The sequence below is a fragment of the Aquarana catesbeiana genome, linkage group LG04 (assembly GCF_042186555.1).
Source record: "Aquarana catesbeiana isolate 2022-GZ linkage group LG04, ASM4218655v1, whole genome shotgun sequence".
Taxonomy (NCBI): Eukaryota; Metazoa; Chordata; class Amphibia; order Anura; family Ranidae; genus Aquarana; species Aquarana catesbeiana.
The window spans coordinates 272,490,622-272,505,753 of NC_133327.1; the positions used below are offsets into that span (position 1 = coordinate 272,490,622).

At 44.5% G+C, this 15,132-nt stretch overlaps 1 protein-coding gene across 2 annotated transcripts in view; it reads right to left on the reverse strand.

Annotated features, from left to right (window-relative positions):
• The window catches only part of ABCC5 (ATP binding cassette subfamily C member 5), a 207,397-nt gene that overhangs the window by 143,924 nt on the left and 48,341 nt on the right, over nucleotides 1–15,132 (reverse strand). The gene's annotated exons all lie outside the window — the stretch shown is intronic.

The window sequence follows — 15,132 nt, forward strand, 5'->3', positions numbered from 1 at the left end:
AGGCGAAAAAACGTTTACCTTTATAACCCCTTTAATGCAGTGCGTCTCTTTAACTGGCAAATTGCCCAGTCATGCTATAAACAAAAAAAGCGACAATTTTGTAAACAAAAAAAGATTTTTTTTACTTTTTGCTATAATAGATATCCAAAAAATAAAAATATAAAATTACTTCATAAATTTAGGCCAATATATAATCTTCTACATATTTTTGGTAAAAATAAAAAAAAATGTTAAAAAAATAAATAAATCGCAAGAAGCACATTATTTATTATTATTTTTTATTGTGTTTCATTATTTCGTTATTGTGTCTACAAACTACGGGATAGATTTATGGGTTTTTTTTACTGGCAATGGCGGCGATTTGCGATTTTTAGAGGGACTGCGACATTGTGGCATTATTACATTGATCAGTGCTATAAAAATGCACTGATCAATGTATAAATCACACTGGCAGGAAAGGGGTTAACACTAGGGGGCGATAAAGGAGTTAACACTGTTCCCTGGGTGTGTTCTAACTGTAGAGGGGATGGGCTGCCAGGGATATGACAGAGATCGATGTTCCAGATCACTGGGAAGAGAAGATCTCTGACATGTCCCCTGTCAGAATGGGGATTTGCCTTGTTTACAAAGTCAGATCCCTGTTCTGCCTCTGAGCACAACAATAGTGGGCGGCTAGCAGACAGAGCCTGCCGGACCCGCGGGCACGCTCCTGCGGTTTTGCAGGGGGTGTGAGAGCGCACCCACAATCTCACCTGTACGGACCGACATACAGGTGCGTCATTTCACGCAGGAGAGCCGACCTGCCGCAGTAAAAGTACGGCGGCTGGTCGGCAAGTGGTTAAGCTGTAACAATGGTCAGAGATCACCATAGTCTCTGAATTGGATCTCACAACTTGAACCAGCAGGCGGAGATCAAAAGACTGGATTAAGACATTGTACACTGTCAATGTTTTTGTTGTTTTAACGACGTAATAGTGCAGTTATAATCCGTGAGTAATTTGTTTGCCTTACCGTGTAATGATGGGCTCAAATGTTGTGGCTGCAGTTTGCAGTCTCATGGCTGATCGATTCCCCCCAAGTCCATGCATTAATCCACCTAATTTGTCACTATTCACCATAGGGACAGGCAACTTCTTGCTTCGAGTCTCATTCAGGACTTTTGGTGCACTTACAGAAAGCGCAACAAACCCGTAGGATATAATAGAAGTCTATGGCTCAGTGCAACTGCGACCGGTTACCAAATCACTTAAGTGGCCCTTACTCTTCAACAAGATGAGCTGCACCTGTGAATCAGTGTGAAAGCAGTCTAATAACCCCTTTTTTATAGGTGCCAATATGCCCATTGCAAAAGTACAGTGTATGTGATGTTTGGTACACTGACCTTTTCTTCCTCCGCTTCTGCTGGCATCGCTCTCCGGGCTGGTAGAAAGGTCCTAGGCGAAGTGGACTTGGTATCATGTCACCTGGGACAGGAGCCGGCACAATAGAGGAAGTATCGGCTTTTGCAGCAACTGCTTCCTCCACAGCCGCCTGCTTCCTCTGCTGCCGATGTCAGCTTCATGCACTATGATGCTCTCAGGTGGTGGGTCGCCAACCCGCCATCCAAGAGCATGGGCATGTGCTTCCCTGGTTTGGGGGTCGCAGTCCACATCAAGGCACACCTTACGTCGGTGAAAAACACAGGGTGTAGGTAAGGTTTAGAATGCCTTTAAAGTGAGTTTTAGTGGGTATCAGAATTTATTTATTGTTTTAACAAGGGAGGGAAAAAATGTAATTTTCTATCTAGGAACCAGCTTAAAAAGTTAGAAGCCAGTTTTTTTAACCACTTGCCTACTGGGCACATTCACCCCCTTCCTGCCCAAGCCAATTTTCAGCTTTCAGCGCTGTCACCCTCTGAATGACAATTGTGTGGTCATGTAACACTGTACACACAAAAAAAATTTTTCTCACAAATAGAGATTTCTTTTGGTGGTATTTAAATCACCACTGTTTTTTTTTGTTTTTTTTTTGCTAAATAAAAAATAAAAAACCCAACTTCTTTTTCTGTTATAAAATTTTGCAACTAAGTAATTTTTTTCTTTCCTAATGTGCAGTGATGAGGCTGCACTGATGAGGTGGCATTGATGGGCACTGAAGGGGCGGCACTAATAATCCATGTAAATGTCCCAGCACACGACAGCCGGTTATCGACTTTCCTCTCCTCACGCTAGGAAAGAGCTGAGGAAAGGAAATGCTGATTAACCAGCACTTGTTTACATGTGATCAGGCGTGATTGGACATAGCTGAACACATGGTAAAGGGCCACTGTGATTGGCCCTTTACCTCGATTTGTGATCAAAGGACCAAAGGACACAGCAATCACAGAGCGCACCCGATGCGTGCCCCGGGGGTGCGCAGGGTTCTGGGAGGATGTCAATAAATGCCCTCCCAGAACCGGACGACCGTGCTGTAGCAGTATTTTGGCTTACTCCTATCTATGCTGGATATTGCAGCCAGAATCACAGATAGGAGTAAGCCGAAATAATGTTACTGCATTAATAATCTTCTTGCATTTAGATGCAATTATGCCTAAACCGTGTTGAGAAGCGTGTATTCTTCATCTACTCATCCAGCTTCACTAGAATACAGGCAGATATACAGATGTACAGATACAGTGTAGGTGTAAAATACTGATCTCAAATACAGGATTTAGAATTTTCTTTTTGTGCATGAGCCCTACAAATAGAACAAAAGCAGAACTTTTTAGACCATAGTCCTTTTAGACAGTTTTTAATTAAAAATCTGTAAAGAACTTCAGAGCAGCAAGTGATTGGAACTGAGCAGGGATGAGTCATTTTCTCTAACTCATGTAGTGTGTAAATTTGAGCTCAAGATTTTGAGCTCTGTATACAGGTTTTACTTTGTTTTACCTCAGCTCCAGAATTAAACCTACTTTAAAGTCAGTAATACATGTAACCAAATAAGGAAACAAAAAAAAAAAAAAAAAAAAGTTTGGTCCTCACTAGGGCCGAAATAGCTAATCGATTATTCGACAACTATTTGATTGCCATTTTCATAATCGATTAATCAGCCAGTCGATTAGTTGGCCTGTATTTGTTTACACATCAGGTATTACAGTGCAGCACACATACAGATCAGTACACTGTCCACACATCAGTAAGTGCCTGAGAACTTATGAATGTGTGAGGAGCAATGCCTCATGGGACATGTAGTCCTGGGCAGGAAGTGAGTGGTTCTAAAGGCAGAAGTTTTCTTTACTTTGGTATTGGGGCACTCTGAAGGCAGGAGGAGCCAGAAGTCTCGGTGGCGGGGCCCTAGAAAAGGAGGATCCGGGCTGCTCTGTGCAAAACCATTACACAGAGCAGGTAAGTATAACATGTTTGTTGTTTTTAACTAAAAAGAACAAGATTTTAAAGACTCAGGGAAGATCAGGATCTGAACCCAGAGAAGGTGGAGGCTGACAGACTGGAGGTAATAGAAGGGATTACAATTACATTTAGAGTAAACTTTTACCAGTATTGTGCATTATATTTTAAATGATTATATCCATGAAAAAAAAAAAAAAAAAAAAAAAGTCTCAGCTTTTAATACTACTTTAATATAAAAAGATTTAGCTCTCCCTTCCACCCTTCATATAGCTTCATGCCTGACTCTTAGTTAAAATACCCATATATCCTACTTCTGGGTATATATATATATATATATATATATATATATATATATATATATATATATATATATATATATATATATATATATATATATATACATATACATATACATATACATATACACACACACACACTTTCACTGTTCCACAGTAAAAAAAAAAAAAAAATGAACCCCTTATAGTAGCAGTTATTTGCTCATTGTACTATAAAGGGCTAATTTTAATTTTAAACCCCATTGTGACAGGTGATACAAGTAAAAAGAAAAAAGAAAAACGGGCTGCTGTTACTTAACGTCTTAGGCCTGGTTCACACCTATGTGTTTTTTTTTGGTGCTTTTTGCAGAAACGCACTACAGTTTATTTAACATGGTTTCCTATGGGACACGCTCACATCTATGCTTTTTTCAGCTGCTGCGTATTTGGAAAGGGTCAAGGACTTTTTTCATTGCAAAATGGTGCTTTTTTGATTCAACATACTTCAATGGAGAAAGTGCAGAAAAGCATGTAAAGCGTTTTTGCAGCAAATTGCGTTTTTGAATATACCCAACAAATTTGCCAAAAAAAATGGAAAACAAAAATGCAATATTCATCTTTGTACATTCGCTAAATGAAAGAATGTTTGAAATTTTCACTTGCTTTTTTACATTCCGTAAAAAATTCCTTTGACCAAGAAGTTTGCCATTTCTAAATATTTCCGTCAATGGTCGATTTGACCACACTAACCATTAGAAAATCAAACGTTCTTAAAATTTTATTTTTTTTGAAGGAAGACATGGTTTTTGTATGGCCAGCATATAGTATATTACAGTTCTGTTTGAAAATCTGCAAAACGGTCTAACTTTTTTCTTTAAGTAAAAAAAATTAGATCTCCGAGACTGATGTTTACCAGAGTCAACCCGCTTGGGGTAAACGAAGATTGATATCTTGTAATTAATATTATATTGTTGACTTATTACCATTATACCGTAGATATGATTTGATACACGAAAGTATCTTGTTTTGTTTTATTTTGCGGTTTCTTTTAACCAAATGATTTGTTTAGGACAAATGTTATTGAATGACTGATGCTATATTTACATGAATTTGTATTCTATTACTTGGAAAATTAAATAAAAGATTAACGATGGAGATATTTACCAGAGTAGAGTCAACCTCTAATAGTATATACAGTGTATCTCTTCTGTCTGTTATTCTTAGAGTAGATTAGAAATTTTGCTCCCTAACCATATAGTTAGTTATTTATATTTACCACTGAATAGAGATATTTAAGAATAAATTGCCTTTTTTTTTAAACTTTACATATTAACTAAATTATACATCACACTTTTTTTAAGGTTATTAACCGATTAATCGAAACCATAAATCGGCCAACTAATAGATTATAAAAATAATCGTTATCGTTAGTTGCAGCCCTAGTCCTCACACAAAAATTTGAGTTACTTACTGTTAACGTCTTTTCCAGGAGTCTTTCGGGACAGCCACCTATGAGAGACCTCGGCTCTTCCCTTCCAAGGACACACCGCCCATCCTAGATTTAAAAAAGGCATGCTTCCCCGCCGGCTCCTCAGTTCTTCAAAAGCAACTCCAGCCAGCTGGGGAGACACAAGAACACATCATAAATTACTTTTTGATGGTTTCCCGAGTCAGGAACCCAAAAAGGAAACCAACCAGGGTGGGTACACGGTGCTGTCTTGAAAGACTCCTGGAAAAGACGTTACCAGTAAGTAACTTTAATTTTCCCAAATCGTCTTTCAGGACAGCCACCTATAAGAGGATAAGCGAGCACTTACCCTTAGGGTGGGACTATGGCTTACAGGACTCTGTGTCCAAAGAACCTGGTCCCTTTGTTGACAACAAGATCAACCTCTAGTGTCAGGTGAAAGGTGGGAAAGCTGAATCACGTTGCCGCTGCACAGATCTGGCATGGAGTAGTATCAGCTTCTCTGAGATCTCCCTACATATAGGCTTGTCCGATTGTTAGCTAATGCCATCTTGCCCAGGTACTGCTAGAGATTTTAACCCTTACTTTAGTCCCTGCAAAAGAACAAGGAAGGAAACCCCTTGAAACGTGAACCAAAGTTCAAAGGAAGATCCCACGAGGGCCTGCAATAAGTAAAGTTTGGTCTTACTTGGGAGACTACAGATCTAAAACTGTTTCAGCTTCCGTAATGCCTCCAATCTGAGGGAAGTGGAGCATAAAATATAATCTTGAGGGATCCCTCTTAGTAGCCAGACCACCAGGTTCCCAGAGTCCTCAGGACAGAGAAATGTGGTCCTTTAAGCCAGTGTGATACAATGAGAAAGACCGTAGTGTTCTATGCCCACCGGTAAGATTTTTACTGTGGGTGGGCGAGATTGGCATAGCACCTGGGGAAATGCCAGCTCTGAGAGACGGCATCTACCCAAGAGTGCCAACCCTATACTGGTTCAGGTCCAAAGAGGACGTTTTATAGGAGGAAACTAGAGTTCCCAGAGGAAACTCGAGATCCCAGGGTTAACCGCCCTATAGACGGTCCAGGTGGAAGTGCCTGCAACTGCAAGAGGAGGTCTCCACTGAGTTTAGTCATAACTTCTGTCATCAGACGAGATCGGGTGCATTCAGGGTGCTGTGGCCGTAGGCCAGTATTCCTACCTGGGTCACCCTTGTATTTCACAGGAAGGGCTCTCTTCCTTTCTGCTATGCAATTCAAGAATCGCCTCCGGCCCAGGACAAAGAACAGGTTCCCTGTGGGAGGGATATGGCATACAGTCTTGGACCTGCTGTTCGTCACCCACCACTTGGGGGGCTGCCCGTCCTCTTACTGACCGTGCATCAATGTGTGTCTGCAATTGTGTCAGACAATATTCTGAGATGCGCGACACCAGTATAAAATGCCAGAGTCGTTAATTTTCCTACAATGAAAAGAATCGCAGGCCCCTTGCAGAAGAGAGAGTCATTCTCTTGAGCATGAAATCCAACAATACCCCTCCATCTCCCAAGACTAGGCCGGTAAGTCTGGATCTGTGGAAAAAAACTGCATCTGGTGGGAGCACATGGTACTGAACCGAAGCCTTCCAAGAAGCTGGACCCTAGTCTTCTCTGGCTTCGATCAGACCTAATGGACAGCAACGCCCTTTCCCACAGCTCTGTACTTGGTCATGGATCAAGAGAGTTTTTCTTGTCCTGCAACCACCTTCTCCAGAGAAATTTTGTAATGATGGGGCCTACTGGATTCACCATCCAGGCCTTCTCCCACTTCTTAACATGTGTTCTAGAAACCTGTGCATCTTACTAGGGTCTGGTCATCTGAAGGCCTTTAACCCTCCGTGATGCCATCCAGGGGGCCATCCTCCAGATATCCCCTGTTTAGTTTCCTATATCGGGTGCATACAGGTGATGTGGCCATCAGGCACCATCCGGCCAGAGACCCCGTAACCTCAAAACACTAGTGAAACATGCAGAGTGCTAGCTTGGTTGGGATTTGAACTTATGACCTCAGTGTTTAACCACTTCAGCCCCGGAAGGATTTACCCCCTTCCTGACCAGAGCACTTTTTACAATTTGGCACTGCGTCGCTTTAACTGCTAATTGCGCGGTCATGCAATGCTGTACCCAAACAAAATTTGCGTCCTTTTCTTCCCACAAATAGAGCTTTCTTTTGATGGTATTTGATCACCTCTGCCGTTTTTTATTTTTTGCGTTATACACGGAAAAAGACCGAAAATCTTGAAAAAAAAAAAAAAAAAAAGATATTTTTTACTTTTTGTTCTAAAAAAAATCCAATAAACTCAATTTTAGTCATACATTTAGGCCAAAATGTACTCGGCCACATGTCTTTGGTAAAAAAAAAAAGTGTATATTTATTGGTTTGCGCAAAAGTTATAGCGCCTACAAACTAGGGTACATTTTCTGGAATTTACACAGCCTTTAATTTATGGCTGCCTATGTCGTTTCTTGAGGTGCTAAAATGGCAGGGCAGTACAAAACCCCCACAAATTACCCCATTTTGGAAAGTAGACACCCCAAGGAAATTGCTGAGAGGCATGTTGAGACCATTGAATATTCATTTTTTTTGTCCCAAGTGATTGAATAATGACAAAAAAAAAAAAAAAATTACAAAAAGTTGTCACTAAATGATATATTGCTCACACAGGCCATGGGCATATGTGGAATTACACCCCAAAATACATTTAGCTGCTTCTCCTGAGTATGGGGATACCACATGTGTGGGACTTTTTGGGAGCCTAGCCGCGTACGGGGCCCCGAAAACCAATCACTGCCTTCAGGATTTCTAAGGGCGTAAATTTTTGATTTTACTCCTCACTACCTATCACAGTTTTGAAGGCCATAAAATGCCCAGATGGCATAAAACCCCCAAAATGACCCCATTTTGGAAAGTAGACACCCCAAGCTATTTGCTTTGAGGCATGTCGAGTCCATGGAATATTTTATATTTTGACACAAGTTGCGGGAAAGTGACAATTCTTTTTTTTTTTTGCACAAAGTTGTCACTAAATGATATATTGCTCACACAGGCCATGGGCATATGTGGAATTGCACCCCAAAATACATTTAGCTGCTTCTCCTGAGTATGGGGATACCACATGTGTGGGACTTTTAGGAGCCTAGCCGCGTACGGGGCCCCGAAAACCAATCACCGCCTTCAGGATTTCTAAGGGTGTAAATTTTTGATTTCACTCTTCACTGCCTATCACAGTTTCGGAGGCCATGGAATGCCCAGGTGGCACAACCCCCCCAAATGACCCCATTTTTGAAAGTAGACACCCCAAGCTATTTGCTGAGAGGCATGGTGAGTATTTTGCAGCTCTCATTTGTTTTTGAAAATGAAGACAGACAAGAAAAAAAATTTTTTTTTTCTTTTTTCAATTTTCAAAACTTTGTGACAAAAAGTGAGGTCTGCAAAATACTCACTATACCGCTCAGCAAATAGCTTGGGGTGTCTACTTTCCAAAATGGGGTCATTTGGGGGGGGGGGGGTTGCCACCTGGGCATTCCATGGCCTCCGAAACTGTGATAGGCAGTGAAGAGTGAAATCAAAAATTTACGCCCTTAGAAAGCCTGAAGGCGGTGCTTGGTTTTCGGGGTCCCGTGCGCGGCTAGGCTCCCAAAATTCCCATACATGTGGTATCCCCATACTCAGGAGAAGCAACAGAATGTATTTTGGGGTGTAATTTCACATATTCCCATGGCATGTTTGAGCAATATATCATTTAGTGACAAATTTGTGCAAAAAAAAAAAAATTGTCTCTTTCCCGCAACTTGTGTCACAATATAAAATATTCCATGGACTCGACATGCCTCTCAGCAAATAGCTTGGGGTGTCTACTTTCCAAAATGGGGTCATTTGGGGGGGTTTTGAACTGTCCTGGCATTTTATGCACAACATTTAGAAGCTTATGTCACATATCACCCACTCTTCTAACCACTTGAAGACAAAGCCCTTTCTGACACTTTTTGATTACATGAAAAAATTATTTTTTTTGCAAGAAAATTACTTTGAACCCCCAAACATTATATATTTTTTTAAAGCAAATGCCCTACAGATTAAAATGGTGGGTGTTTCATTTTTTTTTTTCACACAGTATTTGCGCAGCGATTTTTCAAACGCATTTTTGGGGGGAAAAAAAAACACACTTTTTTAAATTTTAATGCACTAAAACACACTATATTGCCCAAATGTTTGATGAAATAAAAAAGATGATCTTAGGCCGAGTACATGGATACCAAACATGACATGCTTTAAAATTGCGCACAAACGTGCAGTGGCGACAAACTAAATACATTTTTAAAAGCCTTTAAAAGCCTTTACAGGTTACCACTTTAGATTTACAGAGGAGGTCTACTGCTAAACTTACTGCCCTCGATCTGACCTTCGCGGTGATACAGCACATGCATGGTGCAATTGCTGTTTACATTTGACGCCAGACCGAAGCTTGCGTTCGCCTTAGCGCGAGAGCAGGGGGGACAGGGGTGGTTTTTTTTTTTTTTTTTTTTTCTTTATTATTTTTTTGCCTTTTTATCTTATTTTTAAACTGTTCCTTTCATTATTTATTTTTAAATCATTTTTATTGTTATCTCAGGGAATGTAAATATCTCCTATGATAGCAATAGGTAGTGACAGGTACTCTTTTTTTGAAAAAATTGGGGTCTATTAGACCCTAGATTTCTCCTCTGCCCTCAAAGCATCTGACCACACCAAGATCGGTGTGATAAAATGCTTTCCCAATTTCCCAATGGCGCTGTATACATCCGGCGAAATCTAAGTCATAAAATGCTCGTAGCTTCCAGTTTCTTAGGCCATAGAGATGTTTGGAGCCACTCTGGTCTCTGATCAGCTCTATGGTCAGCTGGCTGAATCACCGGCTGCATTCTCAGGTTCCCTGTTGAGACAGGAGAGCCAGAGAAAAACACGGAAGACGGTGGGGGGGGGGGGCATTCCCTCCCACTTCTTGTAAAAGCAGTCTAGAGGCTAATTAGCCGCTAGGATTGCTTTTACATGAAAGCCGACCGCTGACTGAAAAGCGTGATACCAAGATGATACCTAAACCTGCAGGCATCATTCTGGTATAACCACTCAAAGTTGTGAATGGCGTACCTGAAGACAAAAAAATGGTTAACAATAAAGCACAGTAAACGGTAAAGTATAAAAAATTGCATACCTGAAAAGCAAACATGATAAAACATAATAACAATAAAACATTGTAGAATAGAATTCAGTAAAAAAGAGCAGAACAATAGAGAGAATAGAGAGAGAGAGAACAATAAAAATGACAACTATTTTTTTTTTTTTTTATGTTTTGGTTTGTGTTTTTTTTTTTTTTTTACACTTTTTTTTGTAACTGTAACTTTTATAACTGTAACCGGTTCCAGGTTCGGGTCTCTCAAAATGCGATGGCATCTTGGGAGACCCTGTGAAAGTGTGCCTAGTTTGTGCAATGCTGTACCCTACGCTAATACTCAACTAGTGCATGGTAGCGTTCAAAACATTCACCAATGCAAAGACCAGGATTGTGAGGACAGGAGGGACAATAATAGCGGGTGTCACACCTATATCCACGCTTGCTGCAGACACGACATCTTTTTTGGGGGGGTTCGTTGGGTAGAGGTACTCGGGAGGACATAAAGAAAATGCCTCTCATGCAGCCGACTGCATGTGGTTGGGGATGTGAATGGGGGAAGTACGGGCGCTGCAGAAGCGGTGGGTTCTCAATTAGGATTGGCGAATGCAGCAGGAAGGGCATTATGGGCACGACGGGCCTGTGTTTGTCTTCTTCTTGGTGGCAGCGGGACACTACTTGTGCTTGCCACCTCACCAGCTTGAACTGCACTTATGGGACTCGCCGCGTCACCAAGTGTTACTGCAGTGCTTGTTTGATTACGACCGGGTGTACTAGGCCGCTGGTGCTTGCCAGTTCACCAAAACGCTACCAAAAAAACTGTTAGCGATCGCAGGGATCAGGCCTGACTCTGCGAACGCTGCATTTATGCGTTTAGTGTTTTGTAAGTGACAGCGATCGATCGATACTGCACTTGGGTGGGCTGGGCTGGGCCGGGCGGAGGGGCAAAACGCAGGTGCTAGCAGGTATCTGGGCTTATCCCGCTAACACTGCGTTTTTGGGAACCCTAAACTGCTGGGGACGCTAGTATAGATCTGATCCGATCAGATATTGATGCGTTCAGATACTATACCACTAAGGGAGGCGTATGCTGCGTGCGTGGTTGTTAGTGGCGAATCTGACGCTGCCGGGGGCAAAGCATATCACCGCCGGGCGATCAGGGGGCTAAACCTTTATTAGGTAATAAACGGCGGGTGCCCTGACACTATAAAAAATAAACGAACTAACCAGCGTCAACCGTAACGATTATACGGTGATCAGTGGTGAAAGGGTTAACTAGGGGCCAATCAAGGGGTTAAAACATTTATTAGGTAGTATATGGGGGTCCCTGTCGCTATAAAACGCTGACGGCGAACCTAAATATTTACGTCCCTAACTAGCGTCACCAGTGACACTAATACAGCGATCGGAAAAATGATTGCTTAGTGACACTGGTGACAAGGGGTGATCAAGGGGTTAAAACTTTATTAGGGGGGGGTTAGGGGGGTACCCTAGACCTACAGGGGGCTAACAGTAACTGTCCTACCACAGTAACTGTCACAAACTGAAACCATGCAGTAATCAGAAAAAAAAACAAAACACTGCTTGGTGTCAGTGTGACGGGGGGGGGGGGGGGGGGGGTGATTGGGGGGTGATCGGGGGTGTAAAGTGTGCCTGGCATGTTCTACTGTGTGTGTGTGTGTGTGTGTTGGTGCGCTCACATGTCTTCTCTCCTCGGTGCCGGAACGGAAACTGCCAAGCCGAGGAGAGGTGACATCACATCCTCTGCCTCTGTGTACTACACAGAGGCAGGGGATGATTGCCATTGGCTGGGAGTGATCGCGAGGGGGGGGGCCACGATCGGATGGCCTCCCCCTCATCTCTGAACGCTTCCAGTCACAAGCCGACCGCCACCAGGTACGTGATTTTGCCTGCCCGTGCCATTCTGTTCACGTATATAGGCGTTAGGCGGTCGGCAAGTGGTTAAGGCACAGTTTAGGTGCAACACCTTCAATGTGAGCTCTTTTTCTTCACTGTTTGTGGGTTGACCAGGAGAACCCGAAGACCCTTGCCTGAAGATTTTAGGTGAGCTGGTTTGCTGGTCCTACACAGGCAAAGTTTTCACTGCAGTGCCTATAGTGCAGACTCTGTGTGAGCTGACCCTTCTGGTCATGAGTGCACGCTACCCAGCCAATGTGCCAGGTATATCAAATGCCAGCCTGTGTTTGGGGCATGTAAGATACCTCACACAAACACAGGGAGAACCCACAACTTGATGCAAGTACTGGAATTTTGGGGATCTGAAATAACCACCCAGTGTTGCCAGGCAAAAGTGTTAGCCACCCAGGCCTTCGCCCCTGGACAGCCTCGCCAGAGTCACCAGGAGACTGCTCAGGGAACCGACTCAGCCCCGTCGAATCAGTGACCCCAGAGCTGTAGAGTTAACCGTTGAGCCACCGCATAAAAGGGACTTGTCAAAAGGTTGGAAGGAGCTGACATGAGGATAAGATCCTATGTCTCCAACCAGACTCCCATGGCTGCACTGGTTGTGAGCCATGACTGCCTCACCATTGTTGCCTTTCGGTGGCCAGCCTCGTGTTTTACCACACGGTGTAATTTCAGCCACACCCACTCCATACACCTCGTGCAGGAGGGAGAAAAATGTTTCCCATTCACCCAGTCCCTACTAGTTACAAGGGGGAAAAACACTCAAAAGGAAGTACCAACACTTCAGGCTTACCTGTGAGGTGCTGAGGCCTGCTTCCGCTGCCTGTGCAGGTGTCGCAGAGGAGTCCATCCCACCCCTTTGGTGGCCTACAGCCGCTGCTGGGTCTTCCCCTTCTGAACACCAGACCCGCAGGGATGCCAAGCAGAAGTTCTCACCTCTAAGCCACGGAGCTGCCACATGTCCAGCAGGAGGTGCCTAGGACACTAGCAGCTTTCCCTCATTGGGATTTCAACTCAGGTCCCCAGCAGACCAGTCAGAGCTACCATCAATGCTCCCTTTTCGTGCCGTATGGAGACTGTAACCAGCGTCTCAGGCGCCCGCTGATGACGTCATATGCCCCGGAAGTGACCCCCCGCTGGATGCTTCCCGTGGGCCAGCTTGGAGCACAATAGCTCCGCCCCCTCACACGCTGCGGTTTCCTCTTTCCCCTACATATAATAGCTATGCTTTCAGCGGGGAAAGCATGCTACTTATGCGACTCGCACTTATGGGGCCGGCGTCACCGCGGTCCTGACTTTCCCCAGGAACTGAGGCCGGGGGACCCCACTCCCCCGATGAAGGCTCTGGTGCCTTTGTGTAACCATTAATGGAAACTGGCAGGAGTCACCTTCGGTGAGGGGTTTGTGGAACTCCGCTTACCTTGGAGAGCTCTGGAGACTCCATGTCCAGCTCCCCTGCCACCTCTTATGTGTAAATCACCCTGTGTCCATTAGGGCTATTTAGACACACTGTACAGCCACACTGGAATGATGTATATATGTATACAGTATATTGTTACTTGTCTCATGCTGTTGTGGACCCTTTGCTGTGATCGTTTGGGGTGGGGTTGTATTCCAATGTTCTATTGTGTCTGTCTGCCTTGGATATTATGGGATGTATATCGAGATTAGAGAGATGTCAATACACCTGACCTGTGTATCTATTGTGATTGGACAGTTTACCCCACCCTGAATTCAAGGGTGGTGGTGGGGGGGGGTTGAGTTGTATATCTGTGGCAACATGTACTGGAATAAAAGAGTTTGATGTTATTCTCCCTACACCGAGTTATGGCTGGTGACTGGGTGGGCTAAAGGGTCTTGGATAGTGCTGGTTCTGGACAAAGAAGGCATTTACGGAGGACATAATCCTGTTGAGGACAAGGGTTCGTCACAGAAACCTTTGGTCCCCCCCTTTCCCCCGGAGGGGGTGACTGACAGGAAGGGGTATGGTACCCTACTATAGCTGGTGAGGCACAGTCTGAGGCTGTGGGATTTACAACCCGCCCAACTGGCAGGCAACCCTGTTTCTGTGAGGTAGTCCGAGCCCTGGGACCTCCCCCCCCTCCACCAGCCAGACCCATAGGGACCCCCCCCGGGAGAGCACATAGAGCCACCAGCCAGCGGGTCCCATGTGCCTTCTCCCCTCCGACCACCAAGAGGGAACCCCACCTGTGGAGCTGCAGGTGACAGACAGGTATGGGATGCAACCCCCCCAGGTCCTCCTTATCTTATGATGGCTGATGTCAGCAACGCCAGAAGCTGCCAGGATGGCCCCTGCCTCTGACACGCTCCCGCCGTGAAAAGGATGGTCTTGCCTCTGGGACCTCCAGCCGCCTGTGCAACCTTTTCGGGTCCCCATCAGTCAAAGCCCAGCCCGCCTTCAGCTCCCGCGGCTGGAACCGGAAGCCGCGGATCAAGGAGAGGTGCACACCACCCACCGGAAGTGACGTCACCCGCCACACTGCCCCGCTGTGAGCTCCATCGCGGCTCGCACCAGAATGTGCGGGGGCCGATAGCACCTCCTCCTGAGTCTCCACTGAAAACCTGAAAGCAGGCCCCCGGGAGAATCTCACGACAACTTTCGGAGAGCTGGGGTGGCAACAGAAAAACAGTGTGGCTGCCAGGTAAACTCTCTCCGAGGCATAGCACCACTACTCCCCAGAGACCTCTGTCTCCTTCCCAGGCATACAGGCTCCAGCCTCCCTGGCTGTCTTTAGCCACGGCTCCTCGCAGTGTCTCCTGCCGGAGGAAACACCGAAACTGAGGAGCCGGCGGGGAAGCATGCCTTTTAAATCTAGGCTGGGAGGTGTTTTCTCAGAAGGGAGGAGCCAAGGTCTCTCATAGGTGGTTGTCCTGAAAGATGATATGGGAAATACTGA